Raw genomic sequence first — 21,370 nt, forward strand, 5'->3', positions numbered from 1 at the left:
ACACCACTGTATTTGTGACATTTTCAAATGGGTAACATGTAAATTACGTTGAAATGCGTCAATCAATAAAAAAGTTATAAAGGAATGAAATTTGAAAAATATGCCGTTTAATCAACCCACCATTTTTCTAATTGCTACAAACTAGCGGAAAACAATCTTTTATTCACAATCAATGTAAAAATAGAAACCAAGAAGATACCGAATTGAAAAATAAATGAGTGCAATTCATATTCTGGTAGCCTCCACCAAACTTCTATCCAATTCAATGCATTTATCATATCGCTTACGAATATTTTTTTAAGTATTCCTCAATTGTTGTGGAGTAATTGCATCGCAAGCTTGCTGAATTCTGGTGCACAGTTCCACTCGATTTCTTGGTCGTGATTTGTAAACCTTTTGTGTAACATAACCCCAAAGGAAAAAATCGAGTGAAGTAAGGTCAGGCGATCTTGGTGGCCATCCAATTAATGTACTCCCCCTTCCTATCCAACGATTAGGGTAATTTTGATTCAGCCAACTCTTCACAATTCCCGCATTATGTATGGAACAACCATCTAACTGAAAATATAAATTTCTTGTTTCTGCAAGGGGAAGTTCATCTACTGCGTCCGAAAATTCATTCCTTAAAAATTGTAGGAAAATTGCGCCATTCATGTTGCCGTCGAAAAAGAATGGTCCAATTATCCTTTCATTCAGTATTCCACACCAAACGTTCACTTTTTCTGAATACTGCCTTTTACAGTTTATCACCCAGTTAGGATTTTCAGTGGCCCAATAGCGAATATTTTGTGATGAAACCACTCCATTTGTTGTGAAACTAGCTTCATCACTAAATAAAATTTTCTTTAAAAATTGCCTGTCATTAAGATACTCGCCCTGGGCCCATAAGCAGAATTCCAATCGTTTTTCTTGATCACCTAGTTCCAGAGTATGTAAAAACTTTGGTTTAAATGGCCTCAATTTATTTTTTTTCAGACATCGCCTAACATTCTCCCTAGGTAAGTTTAAATCTAAGCTGGCATCCCTCAAACTACTATTTGGATTATTTCTGAAGTAATCTAATATAGTCTGGTTATTTTCGTTCCTGCTTCGTATATTGTTCTTTAAAATATATGTGGTTACTGCTCCAGTCCGATTGAAAACTTGGTTTATTTTATGTACCGTGCTGTTACTTATGGCTGGACGATTTGGGTGTCTTTCATTGAATATTCTAGTTACTTCTTTTTCACTCCGGTAATCATCACCGGAAAGACGTATAATTTCAATTTTTTCTTGAATTGACAATTGAGCCATTATCTGTTTTTATTTTGAAAGACAAATTATTCAGTTCACTAATGGTGCGTAACAAAATGACAATTTAACAAAATGACAATTCATGCGCAAATAAATAGATGAGAAACTGTAAGTCACAGCTAACTTGTTTATTTCATTAATGCATTCTGAATAACAGGCAGTTAAAATTGCAAATCTCATTTTTTGCTATTCAACAAAAGGAAGAAATCACAGCTGATGTTACCTACTGGAATGATAATAATTATTATCCATTGCATATTTTTCTCGTTATAATTTCTATTGGGAGTACATTAGACTTGTCTTATATTGTTGAAATTGTTTTCATGAAGATTAACCAGGAGTTCTCTACTGATTGTACTTGTTTATGTATCCACTCCACTTCGAGAAATACCTATAGACTATTTTTACCATCATGATTTTCAGATGTTATAATTGTACGACATTGCAATAATCACCCCAATAATTTTTCCAATAATCAACAGTGGTGTAGTGAGAACGTTGTTAAAATTTCATTTTACAACATATTTTTCAAATTTCATTCCCTTATAACTTTTTTATTACTGAACAGATTTCGATGAAACTGTGACCAGTGATATTTCAAGACATCCTGAATCCAGTGGTGTATTCAGAATTTTCATAAAATTCCTGAACATGAATTGGTGGGTTGATTAAACGGCATATTTTTCAAATTTCATTCCTTTATAACTTTTTTGTTGATTGACGCATTTCAACGTAATTTACATGTTACCCATTTAAAAATGTCACAAATCCAGTGGTGTAGTCAGAGTTTTTCTAAAAAAATCGCTAGTAATTTTTTTAGATTTTTGACCTTGAAAAATAAGATTAGTTGGCCCTGGAAATTGAGATTTATTCATGATATTTGGTGTCCTAATAGACTTTTTGAATATCCACCTAACAAAAAAAAACATTCCAATCGGTTGAAAAATGTAACTTTTATAAGGGTGCTTCCATCTTAAATGGGTCACACTGTATATAAAAAAATGAAATTAAAGGCGATTTCCACTTGACCCGTCCCTCAGAATCAGCGTCTATAATTCATTTCTCGGTTATTTCATTGCTATCCCTGCGAATTCATGTAACCCACTTTTTTGTCAAAAACCCAGCAAACTACCGCCCAATTCTTCTCCACAACTCCCAAAACTTCGTGTCTCATCCCTCCAGCAGTCAATCCAGGATTTTCCTTCCAAGTGTGAACCCGAAGATAAGAAATATCATCTCGGCCGAATCTCGCCGAGAAAATGTTCCTGCACGACACTGCCCCGCAGAGGTAAATCCGGGGGTCCGGGGGTCCGGGGGCGGCTGAGTGAGAGGTCGAGATTAGACTAGCGACTTCGACCCTTTGCAGGGGTTGAAATCCAATCTTGATTTGCTATTGCATTCCTACAATGACAGTCCGTCCGAGTAAGTCCGCCCGTTTGTTTGCTAGTCTTTGTTTAAGCGGCAGATTGGAATAGGATTCCGAAAGGCACAGAACCGGAGCTATTTAATATATTTTTACGCGATCGAAGAGATGGTGGAGATGAGAACGAGATTCGTTTTTGCGGGGAAAGATCTTGAGTAGTAGGACATTTTTAAGTGCTTGGAAACCTAACAACAAGTTCGAGGATTAATCTCAACAGTATGAAGAGACGGGATTGGTTACAACTTCATGATACTAGGATTATTGACGTCGTAAACACGGAAATGATAGTTCTGTCAAATAACTCATCATGTTCCATGAGTCCCATGACAGAGTACGTGCTCGTTGGAACTGTCAGCTCCATGGATTAATAAAAAACATTGGGCAGTTATTAATTGGCACTTGTCATACACCTATGAGATTCATTTCTCGTGACTGACGTAAAACTAATATTCATAATTGAACCATGCTGGCCGGTACAATTAAGATTTCAATAAGCATTTAAATATTTCTACACTGTTTGTCTGCATAACATGACCGATAAGCTTTGATTGCTATAAAGGAACTAGCTTCTCTCAAACTCACGATAGTAAGTAGGGAAAGTTCTTTCAGGAAGCTAAACATGATAATAGGGGAGCCCAAGCGGGGTTTTCGGGATTTACTAAAGCGCGGCAGATTAATATACAGGGGCATACCTTGTACCCGGTTGAGTATCTACACCAAATATGAGGCCCATATATAAGGCCGCCCGTGAAGGATAAAGGATCAGATTAGTAAAAAAAAATTGAACATCAGAAATTATCGAGCGCGTCAGATTAAGGTAGGGTGAGTTAATTACATGCTAAAAAGTGTATATTTCGTTAATCTGACAATTTGAGAGTGACGTAAAGGAAGGGGAGGGCAGCAAAGTTGTAAAAAAATAACGTCATTTCGACATTCTCGAGCATAACTATTTTTTTTAAGGAAATAATTCAAGGATATCGAAAAATATATAATTAACGATTTCCGCAAGCCGAAATAACAAAAGTTCGTCGATGAAGTTCAATGCATGCAGCTGTGTGATACATATATTTCGCTATCCAAATTTCTATGCCTCTTCCACTTTTTCTCTATTACTCTCTCACTCAGTTCCCACTCTGAATTATGTTGCCATGACGCCATCGCAGCTGATCACAGAGACTCGTTCGTGATGAAGATGAAATTGATGATTAATTAATCAATTGATTATAAAAAAATGAATTTTTTGAGCATTTTTTAAAATTATTTCCTCATAAATACAAGTATTCCACTTAAAAAACATACAATTATTTATTTGCATGCTATTTCCTGAGCTTTTCAATTGATTAAGTTCAATGATTTAAAAAAAATACATTTTTGTTTTTGTCAGATTAGGAAAATCCCTCTAGATAATCGTCAGATTATGAGACAGCACGTCTAAAACATAAATATGAGCCATATATATCTTAATCTGACGCGCTTGAGTATTTCATTATGGCTTTTTCTGCTCATTATATATAATTATGGCCGCGAGTTTGCGTCAGATCGAAATCGTCAGATTATCGAATGAGAGCTTTTTTCTGTTGCACTTAACACCCCCTTAGAAAATCTGACGCCCTCGATTAATTTTTTTTCCTTTTCACTTTAAACCCTTACGTACAACCACCCGCATCATACAAACGATCAGATTAACATACGAACATTATTAAAAAATACGTAGGACATTGATGCTATCAATATCTGACGCGCTCGAGTATGTCCATGCAACAGTATTTTTTACATATTTAAAAATGTATAGCCGCTTTCCCCACCGATGAAAAGGTATATATTATATTACATTTTTTTATTGTTATCATCTAAGCTCTGCAACCTAATCGTATCAATTTTGATGTCTATCAACTTGGAATATTGAAAGATGGAATTGTGAAAATTGAGTGTTCCCTTGAATGGATTACTTTATGATGATTTTCCATATATACCAATATTGTTGGTCGATTGAAACACATGGTTCGACTTGCGAAAGTAATTGGTCGTACATAGAAATCTCGAAGCAATAAAGGTAGGTCGTTAGTTTTCAATACTCTGGACAATACCCTATTTGATTATTGGATGAATCTTCGCTCGTTTTCATTGATCAAGAAAGTGAGATTGTTTCAAAATCATATTGAAAATTTTAGCCATAGGAGAAGCCAAAATTTGTGCAGTTTCTAATGAAAAAACTAGGGATACGGTCTATTCCAGATATGTAAGGTTCCTTTGATTCACATTATTAAATTCTATAAAAAGCATCGTCAAAATAATGAAAGAATGTCTTTTAACAATAAATTTTGGGTAATAAAAAATTTACCAACAAAAAACTTATATAATTTTAACAAAGTAACCCCACTTCTTGTTACACATGATAATGAAAACATGAATATTAGGTGTATGACAAATATTCAGCGTGAATATCAATTCTACATGAAATCCACTGATAAATATCGAAATCATTGTCAAAGAACTCCAGATCGTTTCTCGATTCAGTTCATTCTAAGAAAATCAACTTTCCGGCGAAATGAGTTGATGCTGAATTTCCGCAGTCCAGCATTTGCCTCTCCTTAGAACTTCACCCTCCGACATACATAATGGAAGAGAAAGGGGAGGAAAGGTGGAGGAGAAAGTTTCCACTGTGTGTGTATATATATAGAATTTCCGTATTCAAGAACAACTTTGGCGAAAAGAAGCGAGAAGTTGCAAGTTTAATGTTATTCAGGACGCGTTTCGGGGATTTCTAAAATGTTTTTAGTGTCGCGGACTTGATGTTATTCCTAAATTTCATTCCGCTGAAAATTCTATTCCAGAATGTGGAATGGAAGTCTTTCTGTGTCAGTTCGAAACCTTGTGTCGAAAACCATTTCCAAAATGAGCTTTTATGCAGGATTAGAGTTGAGGATTTTATATGTGTGGGACAAGTTTTCAGTAGAAACACCACAATGAATGAGATTAAAATGAAAACCATTCAAAAATTATTATCACTTGATTTAAAGCCTTCGGCCATCAGGCAGTTGCACCATAAGTGATCATTGGTCTGACAAACGCCTGACTTAATCGCCAAGTTTCACCAGAAATCCTTCGACACTCACCCTTCACCCTTACAGATACAAATTAGTATGTCCCATGCTTCTATGCCATGAACTTTGTTCTGATGCCTTCAGATGGCAAAACTTGTATTTTGATTCGGATGATCCAGTTTGAACATATGATCAACCAACGTATCTGTTGCGACTCAGAGATTTATCGAATCGATAATTCTGCAACCAGTCTACTTGAACGTGACACTATTACCATTTTTCATTATTTGGCAAACGGGTAGGAAGTTCGTGAAAAGGTTGGGTACACACAAAATATTTTTCAGTATTACTTCTTTGCCATTAAATAAGTTGAGTTAAATATCACCAATACACTATTTACAACATTTGGTGTGGTAATAAATATTACTGAAGTTTTATATTTGCGATCACGAAAGATATGTCCATACATGTTTCCTTCGTTATCTTGTTTAAGTCATATTTATGGGCCTAGGACCCCTTATCTTTAGGCTGTTTTGAGTTTTTCTTGGGTTCCTGTGGCGGGGCGGCAGGGGATTGCATGGTCCTCTGTCGTCTTCTTTTGGCTCTTTGCCCTGTGTGTAGAAGTCGTAGCGTACTTCTTTGGCTATGCGGCCGTTTAGGCACTGTTTCTTGTTTTATTTTCCGGCAAGCATAGATTTCAATACCAGAAACTTAACTAGAAGCGCCTGCAGCTGTCCTAAGGCCGTTGGGAGACCTTCGGGAGAGCTGCAGGCGTTCTCTGACGATGAGACGGCCCTCGTATACGAGACGTCGCTTCTGATTGAGTTTCTTCCGACAGGCCTTGGGTTTGTAGTATGTCTGTTTTCGTTCGGCCTATCTGAGGCCCTTTTATTTCCAGGGCGTTATGGGCACCCATGGAAGCTCGCTGGGTGTTTTCCCTTTCAGTTAAAGCATCGCAAGGGCGAGTTTTTAGGTATTTTGCATTCCTTGGTCAAGTGCCGTCCGGTACATCTAACGCAGGAACTGCTTTACAGTTGCGTTGCTTGTGACCAAACTTTTGGCATCTGTTACATTGTCCTGCTCGGTTTCTCGGCGTCTGTGTTTCGGCGCTTACACGCATGTTTTGAATTTTGGTGATCTCATATATTTTCTTTTGGCTCCTTGGAACTAAAACAAGCACGAACGGTATCGGTACCTTGTTAGCTTTACTCAGGCGGGCTACGGAAAGGATCTCAAATCCTTATTGGGCAAAAGCCCACTCAGTTTTCTGAGTGGGCTTTTGAATTTGATCTTCCAGTACCACGCCTGACTTTTGTTATAAGGCGGGTGCAGTTTTATTTGATATTGGCTTATTGGTCCATTTAGTCTGGGAAAAACCGAGTTTTAACTGTTTGATTTGTTGAGCTGCTGGTGGCTCTTTTTTCCTCTTTTTTGGGGCCTTTGCCGCTTGGCTTTTTTCGCTCGACATAGGTAATATCGTCGCTGTCCAGATCGCTGATGTCAGAGTCGGAGTCGATGAGACGATAAATTAGAGGTTTTTTGTTTCTTAAATTCAAGTCCATTCTCTTTGCAAAGAATTTATATGCTTGCACTAGTTCGCTAGTACTTACTTCATAGTATTCTATAATAGTTGATATTGTAGCCAGACCTGCTTCTTTTGGCTTTTTACGAACTTTCGTAAAATTGAAAATCGTTTCCATAACTTATTCCATCTCGAAAGATAGATGCTACACTTCGAAATCAGCACAACGAAAATTAGTCAACTTGTCAGCTGTCTGACATTTTTCCATACATGTTACAAACAAAACATTTTGTACTCTCTTTTGACATTACTCATAAAACAAAACTGTAAACAACAACATCGTTTTAGGTCTCCTCTTAAATAAGTGATCAATTCTAACAGAGACTTATGCATCTATGAAAACCTGAGGACGATTAAATTTCTAGAAGAATATTTACACGTATTCGTCTGCCATACCGAAAATGGCGAACCTCCAGAAAATATAAATATAAAAGCAGACATTTTAATAGGAAAGCGAAACAACGCCCTGCGGGATAGCGACCAGGGGATGACGCAGTTTCCGATATATCTCCACTTTTATGTGACATGATTATTATACTACGAGCGCAGGTGGATACGACCACCAGGACGTATGGGGATGCTTCAGAATATAGATATATCGTATCCCCGTGAAGTAGGGGGAAACATGCCGAAATGGTATTTTTATGGAAAATCCTGAAGTGTTTTCTCTCCTTCCAACATTCAACCAAATCAGTGGTGAATTCAGATTGGCGATTTTTTATTTGCATTATTGAAAGATCCCTGACAATGTTGTTTGGTGTTCAAGGAGTGTGCGAGACAAAGAAGTTAAAATGTAAATGAGTATAGAATAGAACTTCATATTTCGATATATTACATCTGGGTCTTTTGCATTTCCTGAGAATTTTGTAACAACTTGCTTGAATGATACTCATGCTCCTTTCTCATGTTTCGAAGTTTACGTCGAACATAATTTCTTGAATGTCGGGTCCTACAAAGACGCCTTCTTCAAGTTTAGCCTCTAAAAGGTTTAGAAATTTCTGACAGAGATATTTGAAACAAGGTCAATCTTTAGGCAATACCTTTACAAACTGTTTCATGAGGCCTAACTTTATATGTAGAGGTGGTTAGTGTTAGTGTATCTTCAGTTCCCCTATGACTGGAAAGATGAAATTTGGACTGCTGAACCAGAAACCTCTGTTGAAAGTACACGGTGCTATGACCAGAAGGTCCAATAACTAAGAGAATGTGTATAGAATCTACAAAGTTTTTGCGGAGAATGTTCTTCTCGACAGGTTTTAAAGACTCCCTCACAGGCCAGTTCTTTCTGCACCAATGTTGATCCCTTTCTCTACTGTCCCATTCACACAAAAAACATGGAAATTTGGCAAAACAGCCTTGCTGACCAAGAAGCATGCATGTTACTTTCAAGTCACCACATATCATCCAACCATGAGCCAAATAGTCAATTTTCTTCAACACTATTTCTAGGTTTTCATAGGTCTCTTTCATATGTACAGAATTGCCAACAGGTATAGATGCATAAGTATTACTATTGTGTAATAAAACAGCTTTTAAACTAGTTTTGGAAGAATCAATAAACAGCCTCCAGTCTCCTTCTTTGTATTCAACACCAAACTCTTTGATCAGACCTGGAATGTCTGAGCAGTACACTAAATCACCTTCTTGTTCAAAAATTTCGAAAACTGCTGCTCTCTCTCTTTCTATGCGCATATATGCTAATTCCAACTGCCAACAAATTCTTTTCTTTTAGTCTGGAACCAAGAATTCACCTCTTTCTTTTGTTAACCCAAGATTCCTAACTAAGTCGTTAAGCTCAATATTTGCTGTAGTACATTGGAACTCTCCATTATCTTGCTCATCTGTATCTGACAATACATCAGAAAACAATTCAGTTTGAACGGAATTCAAATCATCTGGAGGTTCTGGAACCGGCAAATCTACATCGTGCCCTACTGGTCGGATGGCGGTAGCTTATTACATTCTTGTTTTTCGAGTTATGACCAGTAATATCAATACTAAAAAAGTAGCAATCATCAGTGTTGTTCCTAGGTTCCTCCATACCATAGGAACAGCATACTTCAAGGCTTCTTTCTCCTTTTTTTTACCATTTTCTAAGATCTTCAACACAAACATAACATACCTTATGCGGGGCCCAAGATTTATCCTGATCACCAAGTTTAATTCCAAAATATGAGAAATAAACTTCTTTACAAAGTCTGTAATGTTTCCTTGATGTTTTTAGTAACAAACTCACTACAAATATAACAAAAACTATCAGCAGAATTCTTACAACCGCGATTAGAGCACATGTACTGGAAACCAGAAAGTAAGGTTAGGGTGACAGTAAACAAAACATCAGCTGTGAACAGAACAATAGGTTCGTTCCAACCAACGTCATAAACAGTTTCTGACAATCAGGATTCTACGCAGTAATGTGATTGCGTTCCAACGTGAGTTTCCAACCATTAGTAAACTATCAGTTTTCTGTTCCATCTAAGATTCAAACCTGTGCGAAATCTATCAGAATGGTTTGTGGATTATCTTCTAACCATCAATCTGACGCATGCGTATTCCGTATTACTGTTTCTGTTTTATGTTCATGCAACTTGCAAACAACATAACCTGCAAAAATTGTTATAAAATAAATTATGTATTTGCTGACGCAGGAAATATTAGGAATTCTTTAAGTGAACCTAAAATACGAACATTTTTAATAACACAAATTAAATATTGTGGTGACCTACTTACCTCCCAGTTCCATGTTGATTAGTAAATAGAATAGAGATATAAAATACTGCATGCAACCTTCTTTTACTCTCCAGAAATACACTTGATTAGATTTATTTTTAAAGGTTAGTACTTATGTTGAAATTCCATGCCAAACTTAAGTTGAACTATCAGCTGTTCCAATCAGAAATTTCAAATTAATCAGAAACCAATATTTAACAGACATGCGCGTTGACAACAATTTACAAACTGTTGGAAATCTGTTGGTGACTCAAGGTTGGAACGAACCTAATATAATTCCCCTTTTTCTGGACAGTAAATGTGTTTCAGCAGTGCTGCCAACGCTTCTACATCCAACACAAATTATTTTACAATTTTATTTGTAGTACCTATATAAAATCTATTAAAATCTGTAATGAATCAAAAAATTTAATATATCGATGTACAAATGAGAAAAAATGGTAGCTGAAAGGACTTATAATAATAATAATAATAATAATAATATTTATTCATCCTCAAAGACGTTGACAAACGTATAGGATAGGTCAGTATTAAGCACATAAAAATCACATCAAACGATAAAATTGTAGATCAATAGATAAAAATAATACAATAAAAATTTATACAACAAAGTCAGAATTACAAAAATTAAAACAATTGTAGTTATAAAAATTGAATATGTCATGCCAAAGCCGCATGAACCCATTCAGTCGAGATGGTCCGAGAGAAATTCGCCAATACTATAGTAGGCCTCAGAAAGAAGCAATGTTTTAACTGCTTTTTTAAATGCTACAGTGTTCATCTGTTTGAAATGGTCTGGTAACCGATTGAATAATTTTATTCCCATATATTTGGGAGAATGTTCGAATTTTATAGTTTTATGTTTAGGAATGCTCAACTCCTCTGCATATCGAGTTGGGTAGCTATGATAGAATGAGTTCTTAGTACAGTCTGTTATACATTCGCGAACATATAAAAGTATTTTAAAGATATAGATGCAGGGAAAGGTTAAAATTTGATGACTAATGAAAAATGTCCTGCATGATTCCCTCCAAGGGATGCCTAGTAATTTCCTAACAACTTTTTTTTGAGCAATGAAAACCCTATCTTTGTCAACACTGTTTCCCCATAGGATCTATAATGTGATCTATGGCCATCTATAGATGGCTATAGACCAGACTGTAATATACATCTAAAATGGAGCGTAAAGGCATACAATTCTTAAAAACAGAATAATAAGATGTTTTGAGTAAAAATGTTTTTTCATCGTTGGCCTGTGTTACAGTTTATTTTCAGCTCCAGAAGAGAATTTACCTGATTTTTTACTTTGGCATCTGCGGCATCGACTACTTTAGTCATCAACTTCGTAATCTGTTCAGGATATGTTCACTAAATCAAAGGGACTGTGGCTGCTCATCGTTTTGAGGTTCAACTCAGTACACCTCAAACTTCACTGTTCAAGAACTCCTCCATCTGGAGAACTGCGTTTATGTGAAATGAACTTTCTGAGAACGTTTTTCCAAACGAATTTCATCTCCAGCAATTCAAATCCAACGTGAATCGCTACTTCCGCACAGACACCGCTCTTAGAACACCTCAAGGATTTTCCGTTACCAATATGCGGCATTTCCATTGAGAAAAATCGAATTCGATAACAACCCAAAAAGCTTAGGGTGCGGGAGATTGCAAGAAGTAACTTAACCTGTGACCTCTCGTCATCGTCCTATATCAACGATCGGAGCCCGAGGGTCGGAAAATTGCAACATAAAAATCATCCCCAGTTTCGGCTGGCCGGGAGCTATCTTATATTGCTTGTTCCAGAAATGTATTCACTATTCATCCCCTTCCTGGCGAGATTGATGTCGTTCTTTTATGTCTACGCTCGATGTGCATATAGCCTGAGGAAGTTACAGTTCCTCTTGGAAAGAAGCACAGTCGTTTCAGTGTGTTAAAGATCATCCACTGTTTCGACCGGGGATTCCCTTGATATTTGATTGCCATTGCATATTGCTGAACTATCTCTACATACATATACTAGGTGGGCTGGAAAGTTCGTACGCTAACACACAGATAGCGCTACTAGTATGATTTTTTAGTTAACCCTAACCTTCAGAAGACACGTGTACAGATTTCTCAGCTGTTGGACTATTAGTTTATGGGATAGAATATTTTCAGTGAAGCAAGTATCTCATCATCTTGTAAAAAATAAAATAATTCAAATTGATTATTTCTTTTCGCCATACGATTGATTCATTTGTACAAATTGGGATAGAATACGGTATTTATGTGTAATTTAGTATACTGGCGAAGTAATCATTTCAGATAAAAACTGACCAGTTCAGACCTATCTTGGGGCCACTTTTCTTCACCGTCTATGTCACTGATTTTTGACTCTCTCTTCCCAAAACCTTAATCAGGCATGACAAAAATGCTACCCTCTTCAATGGGGAATGTTCCTCAATTTGGGTTATTACAGCAAATGCAAGTTTAAACAAAATAAAGTTGAGTTCAATTCATGAGTTTTTCAAATTCATTTCGAAAAGTATTCAAATTGATGTTTCAAATGTTGGGTTTTAATTTTTAAAGGGATTTGTTTCTAATTCACATATTGGCAACAGCGCCTAGAATGCTAGATCGGAGTTCAGGTTAGTAGTAAGCTAGAAGAAGAAGAATCATGTCAATAGTCTCAAATTAAAGCAAAATATGAATTATAGTTCAATACCACCTCCACAAGCCACAAAAACAACAGTTGTTTTGTTATATATTTATATAGAGCAAGGTAGTTTGGATGCACAAAATGGCATATATCACAGAATGTCTCGGAACTCGGAACATAAATAAACAGAACAGAACGCCTCTGAAATATGTCATCTTTGTTTGTCTCATACAGGTAACAGATTCATTGTCCTTTATTAGCTATAACCGATGTTGCCAAATGGTGAAATAGAAACGTCAAGAAAAGTACTTCGACCACGCCACCGAAAATGACTGCCGCAGTTGCAGTCGAAACGTTTTTTAGATTGTAACCAAAGAAGACCATGGCAAAACCCGGAAACTAACCAAAACATTGACGCCAGCCGTGAAAGCCTACATTCCTATATTATGAATAAATGATAACTAATTTGACAGGTGTTCTTCAACAAGATGGCCGATATCAATTGTCAAATTTCGAAAGTCCCTGTTGGGAGACTCTATGAATGGAAATTATACAGAAACTTCGATGATACAATATAAACATTTTGCTCAATCTCCAAATAGAGATAAACCTAACCCTTTATAGACTTATTACAAACCAGTGAAACAGACAAAAAAAGGTTTTTTATTCAAAAATCAAAGCATTTCACTTCCTCTCTTCAAACCATAACGATTATATTATTTTGCAAACATTCACCGGACTCCATTATCCAATATTTTTATCTAGATAATCCCGATATATATTTGTCTATTCCCGAGGGACACGCCAAGACACCGCGATCGTGTTAGACTCACAGGATAAAAAAGTGCCACATGCAAAGGCAAACACTTTCGCTGACTTGGGGGAGACATCTGAGAGCATTAAGGAAATTGAAAAAATATTTTTCTTCTCTGTTCACTCTCGAGATGGAATTCTTTCACTCGGTGTTTTACTTAGGCGAATGTTATCTTAGAATTAATATCGGTAGTGTTCAGTGCGTCAGCGATGACCATTTAGAAAAGTATTTCTAATGGAAGGTTATTAAGTGAATACAAATGTATTTATTTATTCAATTATTCATTTATTCGCCCATGAATTCATGTATTTATTTGTTTCGTCAGCCATTCGCAGTTTAATATAAAACAAGTATTATTTGAAAAACTCAAGTTGCTATTAGATGAAAACCAGACGAGTTCTGGTGTAGATACGGGTGTACCTACCTAGATTTCTAAAACATTCAGGGTTATCAAAATAACAGAAAAGAGGTTGGTATGCCAAATTGTGGTGAACATTTCCAGCATTTTTCAATTTTTCTAATAGACAGAGTAGGTACTGTAATTACTGTAAGTAAAGTTTTCTAAAAGAATGTTCAACTTCCGTATCAATTCTCCAATTTTAAATCTCCTCCACATCATGAAAATGGTAGTAAATTTTTGACGAACTTTTTTCAATCCCCCCATATATAAAATGTTCGTAAAACACATATGAAGGCAACGTCTGCAATATAATCAGACCGATACCATAATTCCCGAAAATAATCATCAATAAAATGAAATAAAAAAGGGGATGCGACATATGCGCGTACGAGCATTTACAAAGGGTTCAAAAAAGGGGTTGGAATAGAAATGGTCGGGTTAAAAAACAAGTACAGTTAGTCGCGTGTCGATCCCGTGTCAGACAGAAAGCTGGGTGAGTTTTTGTTGTTTTGGGTGTGATGTGTTTTGAGTTACTTTTGTGATGTCAAATTCATTTCAAAATTATACGGGGTATCGTAAAAACTAGGGCATAGAAAAACTCCTCATTTTGTAGTAATGAAGTTTTATTTAGAGTTCTCAAGAATTTGAGAAGCACAAATAAGTTCAAAACAGAAATTGAAAAGTTATTAATGTAGTGTTACGATCTTCGTTCGGGTTTGAAGGTTTGAAACTGTATCCTAGTTTCGCCAGCACAAGTGGCTGGCTTCTTCAAAGGGTTATTCATCCTGATGGTTCACCGATTACTAGTTCCTCCTCCCGGGTTGAGTGCTTTGGAGTAAAAACTTTGCCCCACAAAATAAATTTTGTGAAGAAAACTAATACACCATTCCATCCACCCCCGCTCCTCTGGAACGGTCCTCAGTCCTACTGATGGGCACTTCAGCAAGATTGACATCTGACCGTATTTGTTCGAAAGTCAGCCTTTAGGTGCTAATGACTTTCCTATCTGAATTTTTGCATGGGGTCCCCAAAAACTAACCGAAGACGAGTGTCTTTTCAATCGCGTACGAGTATTGGTTCTCAGCGAGTCTGAAAGAGAGATTAATTTGAACTGTTTCAAAAATTTTTATACTTACCGGAGCCGCCCGACAGTGACTCTCGGGGGTAGTCTTTGGTTCTGTTTCGTTGGCCTCCTGTGTTTGTCCCTCACTCGGAATCTGGGGTCATTGTGTGAGTCGCTTAGCGCTGGGTTGTCGTGCGCTCGAATTCTGTCGAACGTGTCCTCTGCGTGTTTTCTCATATATGCGTCCACGTAGTGTATGTTCAGGTCTAGATCTCGGAATATGTACCTATTCCGTTCATATCTTGAAGCGTTTACGGCGGCCCTTACGCACGCGTTCATGAACGACTGGATCTGTCTTCTGTATGTCGCTGCGCACTGGCCCCAGGCAGTGCAGACATACACGATTATCGGTAGCAATACGGTGTTCATCATTAGCAGCTTTACTTTCAGTCCTATTTGGCTTCTTCGACCTATTATTGCTAATAGGTTTTGTCGAGCAGATCTCGCCATTCCTATTCTCTGTCGTACGTGAGACCTGAACGTTAATCTTCTGTCTAGGTTGACCCCCAAGTATCCAGCTTCGTTGATCTACGAAATCTCTTGTCCGTTAAAGATGGCGTTTCCTTCCGGGTGTACCATCCTCCGGGTGAACAATATTGCCTGACTCTTGTCAAGGATAGTGAATTCTAGTTCGTAAGCTGTATTTATGTTGACACAGGTAGACCGCCTTACTGGTGGGGGGGTTGTTATTGGCCGAAGTGTTATTGCTTGTTACATTGCGTTGCACTGCTGCCACCTTAGCATCTTTTAAGCGTTTCTGTATGTTAATGGATTTCTATGGCTTCCCGTACAAGCCGACTGGGGTATTCATGATCGTGTGCAAGTAGTTTCACATCTTCAAACAGTATCGTATGATCTCCTTCACTAAATGCGTATTCCGCTTCTGCGGATTTTTCTAATTGATCTAAACTACAGTTTCACCGATGTTCATTCAGCCTTGTACCCATGGATCTTTTGGTGGTACCGATATAAACTTTTCCGCAGGTACATGTTATACGGTATACCCCCGCAGCTGATAGTGGATGCCATTTGTCTTTCGCAGATCTCAGGTTTTGCTGTATTTTCCTGGTGGGCTTGAACACTGTTTTTATGTTATGAACCGTCAGTAAATATTACTGGAGTTGTTTCCCAACACCAAACCATTATTTTAACACCTCGACACGTGTTTCGTTCACCAAGTGAGGAAGAGGAAGATTAAACTAAATATCTGTTTAAAAATCTCTTCAAAATCTGTTTTTCCGTTAATCAGCTGTCGCCCCCATACGAACGACAACTCTCAGAAGTTGAGAAATTTATGCGAGCTAAGGACCAACATGGTCTTACCTTTTAACGTGTGATTTCTAAAACGGTTGCAGAATCATCCCAGCTTCAACCAGATAAATTCTCTCGAGAAAAATATCTGGTCGGCCTTCCGATCGTGAGTCAAGTGCACTACCACCGCGGCCAATTCCACAACTGACAAGGATATTCTTATTTATATCGTAGATACCTCTTCTAGGTGCCTGCATCTTGAGTGTCTTAATTTCACAATATTGCCTTATCTACTAATCTTAAATTAATTTTACAATGTGTCTTTATATAATAGTCAGGTAAATCTAATAAATTAAATATTATTTTAACAAGCTATATAGTATACTATTAAAACGTTATTCATAATATTGTTTACTAATTTCTACACTCTCATAGGCATCTAGATGTCTGTTGTCTATTCCATCTATTCTATTCTATTCATATTCTATTCTACTCCATTTATTCATATCTATTCCATAGATTAGTTGGACAAGTTGGTAATCGAAACATGATTTGATGTTGGGACTAAACTCCAGTAATAATAATTACTACACCAAAGGTTTCAAAAAGTGCATCTCAAGTTCACAGACAGTGGCGATGCTTTCTGCAGATCTCGCATTTCGTCGACGTGCGGGTGTTGGTCGTTTGTTTACTCAATCAGTGGTCTCAAATTTATCCACCACAGATCAGGAAATGATTCAATGAGGAACACAAATACTGACAAAATATAAAAGGACCGTCTGATGAAAGAACTGAGGGACCGAATCAACAGGGCAGGGATCAGCTCAGAATAATATCAGGGCTTCTCAAAAACACTAACCACCCGACCAAAGACCTTAGCTATTAATGAAACAAAGGGATAGAGGCAAGCAATTTATGGAATACCCAAATTATGTCCAGAAAAATATGACAAATATAGAAGCTGTGTAAACTAGTTTAGTGTTTTTAAGAAACATGAAAAAATGGTAAGAAAGGAAAAACCAATAAGGTCAAACAACTTGCTTGGAGGTGGTTTACAATGTTTCGTGGTGCATTTCATCAGTTCGGATTTCCATTGTCTAATACAATATAAATTGATTTGAAATCCCTGAGAGAATATGTAAAAAAATTAAAAACATTAACCGTTAAATAACAATTTTATTAAACAAAAAAACTGAAATTACAAAGAAATAAGATACAAGCAACAACCAAAAAAATAAAAAAATTAAATATTAATAAAAATGAAAGCTGAAAATTAAAAAAAAAAATGAAAAAATATTATCAACAAAAAATGAAAAATAAAAATTGAAAGATTCCAAACCAAGTTACGTCACGACGTTTCACCGCCATCGGGTGATAACTGGACTTATTCCTCCGAGATCTGACTATTTATAGGTCATTCGAGTGCTTTCACCTATCCCCTCTTCCCTCTCTCCGCTTCACTTGTTTTAGCGGGAGATGACCGTTTAGCAGGAGTTGGTCGTTTTTCGCTTGATTAAAGGTTTCCATATGTTACGTATCTCTACGCTAGCTTGACTAAATGCGTTGTTGGACAACATATACACGGCTTCTTTGAATTTTCTTCTAAACCAGTGTTCCTCTTTGTGGATGATTTCAACTTGAGCCCACTTGATTTTATGTTGATGAGTCCAAACATGCTCTGCTATTCCGGGTTTGCTGATTTCTCCTCGCTGTGTGCTCAGCAATGCGAACTTTCAAAGGCCTCTTAGTTTCACCGATGTATGATTCTCCGCACTCGCAGGGTATCCGAAAAATGCAATTCTTGGAATTGCGGTCCGCGTTTGGTGGCCTGGTTTTTGTGAGGCTGCAACGGATAGTGTTCCCAGATCTGAAGAAGGTCCTGATGTTATACTTGGACCCAATCCTTCTCATCCTTTCCGATAATCCTCTGATGTTGCTTGTATATTATTCAGTTATTTCAGTTTTTTGTTTAATAAAATTGTTATTTTACGGTTAATCTTTTTGATTTTTTTACAGATTCTCTCAGGGATTTCAAATCATTCCATATTGCATTAGACAATGGAATCCTAACTGATGAAATTTGCTTGGAGTCGAAAAAACATAATTTTTTTTTGTTTTTGAAACTTCATAAGTCATTGAAGTGACAATTTTAAACTGAGTTCACTTTCCGTCACAATTCCTTGTTGACAGAAACCAACTTCAACCCTTCTTCCATTTTTATGGAAACAGATCTGTAGTTAACACTAGAATCATCTTCTTGAAAAATGGTAAAACTGGCCGTTTTGAAAATCTTCAGAAAGACAGTCTCTTCAAACAATTCATTATCATGCAATGAATAACAAGTTTAAGCATGTTAGAGCTAGTATGGTCAATTCCAATGGAGATTGAATTTTTCTGGTGCATTCTATCATTGAAAGCAACAAAGCTGGAAAAACAGGAACTAATAATGAAGTCCATTTAGAAATTTCCTTTTAATTCTAGACGAAAACTCGCGGCTTAGGGTGAAATTTAAAGTCACTGACATGAAGCAATGATGTGACAAATTACAGTGTAACACATAGTTTCTATGTGCTGTAATATGAAAGTACATGAAGAAAATTGATAGATGAATAATAGTAAGCAGCGAAGTTCGTTTCAAAATTGATACATTTTAACCAAAAAAAAACTGTCGTATGAGCACCGCTCAGGAATTGTTGAATGACGTCATCGGAGATCCAGATTTTCCTAAAAGGCTCATAACTGGTAACGAAACATAGGTATATGGTTATGTGGGAGGTGAAAATCAAGTAAGAATAATGGAAAACCTATTTCCAATAAGTTATTTATTCACCAATTAGATTTTCCAAAAAAATCTACCTACTACTCATACTGAAGAAAAAATAAAGCATCTGTATAAGCTTCCTCCCAGAAAATCTAGATAATTCAACAAAATGGAACATATTTTTTAGGGCAGTAACATATAGAAATGAAGGATCCAAATTATGTTTAAAAAATCATAACTACAGCACTGATCTCTAGTTTAAACCAGGTTTATACTTCAATGGGTGAAAAAAGAATCCAGAAGAACTTGAAGAAATGTGTGAAAAAAATTCAGGAATAAATATTAAAAGGACATATTTTTCCTAAAAAGAATGTTAGTAAGTAGAACTTGCTATTTTTTTCTGTCAATAAGTCCTGACTTGTCTATGCCCTATTTTCAAAGCTATGTTTGTTACTGTTATTTATTTATCAACTGATGTAAAACTGTAAAATTCTCATTTAATAATAATTTACAAAGTTAACTTAAATCAACTCAATTAATAGTACTAAATCTACTGATTTATTCTAATATTCAACACAACACTCCAAGAAAGTAATCTAACTAATGTGTGGGGTTCTGTAAATTTTATTGTTCCACATTTATTGTACATATTTATTTAGTTCTTGTATTGCCCATATATCTCAGGCACTGCATACTGCAGAATCCTTACACAAAAACAAAAATCTCAAAGCACTTACCTGAAAAAAAAACAATTTCAAGTAATCCAAATTAACCCAGTGACACTGTACATTGTAGCGACTAAACCATCCTACACCGAACCTCACTCTCTAAACTCTACCAAACAACTAAACTGAATTCAGCTCCCTTTCAAAAGATAAAATTACCAGTTACAACCAGAGAGGAGAAGCAACTGCAAAGCTCTGCGAAGGACTGGAGCGTTCCGAAAGAATCCTTCGAATAAAACTTGCGTGGAGGGGATCGAAGCTTTGCAACCAGCCATTCTCATCGAAAAGATTTTACGAAGGGACACAGCCCTCACTTTTTAGTGCTTAAATATGCAGCAACCCTTTTTTATTTGAAGGGAGCAACCCTTCAGATTCTTGACGAATAAGCTGCTTCGATATCACTATGATGCTGCGTAGAGTTGATCGAAATACAATGTAAGTGATTGTATCGCAGCCAGTTTCAATATTTAGCACAAATTAACAAAATTCTGTGTAGTTTTTGAACAATTCAAGTTGCCTGAAAATAAAAAAACATCTGGTTATTTTTTCTCTGAAATAAATCAAAGGGTTAAAAATAATCACTTCAACTTGATAAAAAATGTTATAGTGTTTTCTCATAAACCAAAAGTATCCCACAGAAATCAAATGTTGGTATGTTTGCAAAACAACCCTTCCTTAAAATCATTGGTGATAAAATTGTAAAAGGGTTGTTCAATTAAAAAAGGGGTGGAAGGGTGTGCATTGTTATTTTTAGCAGGGGTTAGGGTTTACTTTATTTTTTCGGTGTCGATAAAGAAGTTCGAAGTCAAGCACAGTCAAGGTCAGAAATAGGAATGAAGATGAGAAATATTGCTTGGGAAAAAGCTTTTTGTTTTTTTACTTCTCTATCATAAAAAAATATATGAAGAAGTAGAAAGCCAAACAATTCTTTCCTAAAAATCGAGTCTCTCCTTAAAATATTTCCATTTTAATTTTTGGGATAACCGTTTTGATAAAAGATTTTCCTGAATGCCAAACAGAAGTACCATAATACCAATTTCCTACTCATTGAATCCACCACTAAACTCTGGACACGCCATGAAGTCAATTATTGTAAACTACATAATTATTTGGTTTAAACGGATTACCCCGTTTACTGAAAAAACTTTCGACTTGGAAGAAATTATAAACAAACAATAAACGCAGAAATAACATGAATTCCATATAAATTAGGTATTGGTATTGTTCGTTGGTGTAAAGACATTTGCCTACGCTGGTGTAAAATGGTGTACTCTCTGTTTCGTTGCGTTTTGTCATGAGTACTGTGTTGAAGTTGCATTCATTTATTGATAGATGGTGCCTACGTCAGAATGTGAGATTTTTAGTACGTTTGATATTTAAATATTATAATAATAAGTATTTCACAGATTTAACTTTATGGTCGTCAGTATATAATTATATTTCTGTTGAATATTTATGTTTCAGTGTGTGTACTGAGCATGAGTTCTGCGGTACCGTATAGTGAGATCCCTCAAAAAGTAATGCGCACGAAATAAAATTTCCTAACATTTTCCGTGCAAGAGTTGCTTTTGATTTTAACGCCAATTAAT

General features: G+C 36.3%; 1 long non-coding RNA gene across 1 annotated transcript; it reads right to left on the reverse strand.

Annotated features, from left to right (window-relative positions):
* Window positions 1-19,664: 19,664 nt before the first annotated feature.
* On the reverse strand, window positions 19,665-21,078 carry LOC141482617 (uncharacterized). The gene is made up of 2 exons (XR_012465615.1): window positions 20,807-21,078; window positions 19,665-20,298 (listed from the first exon to the last, which is right to left on the reverse strand). It is a non-coding gene; the product is annotated as an uncharacterized lncRNA (long non-coding RNA).
* Between the last annotated feature and the right edge of the window lie 292 nt (window positions 21,079-21,370).

This window comes from Leptinotarsa decemlineata, unplaced genomic scaffold, assembly GCF_025532065.1.
Source record: "Leptinotarsa decemlineata unplaced genomic scaffold, Ldec_3_MD MMD2_tig00001621_RagTag_RagTag, whole genome shotgun sequence".
Taxonomy (NCBI): domain Eukaryota; kingdom Metazoa; phylum Arthropoda; class Insecta; order Coleoptera; family Chrysomelidae; genus Leptinotarsa; species Leptinotarsa decemlineata.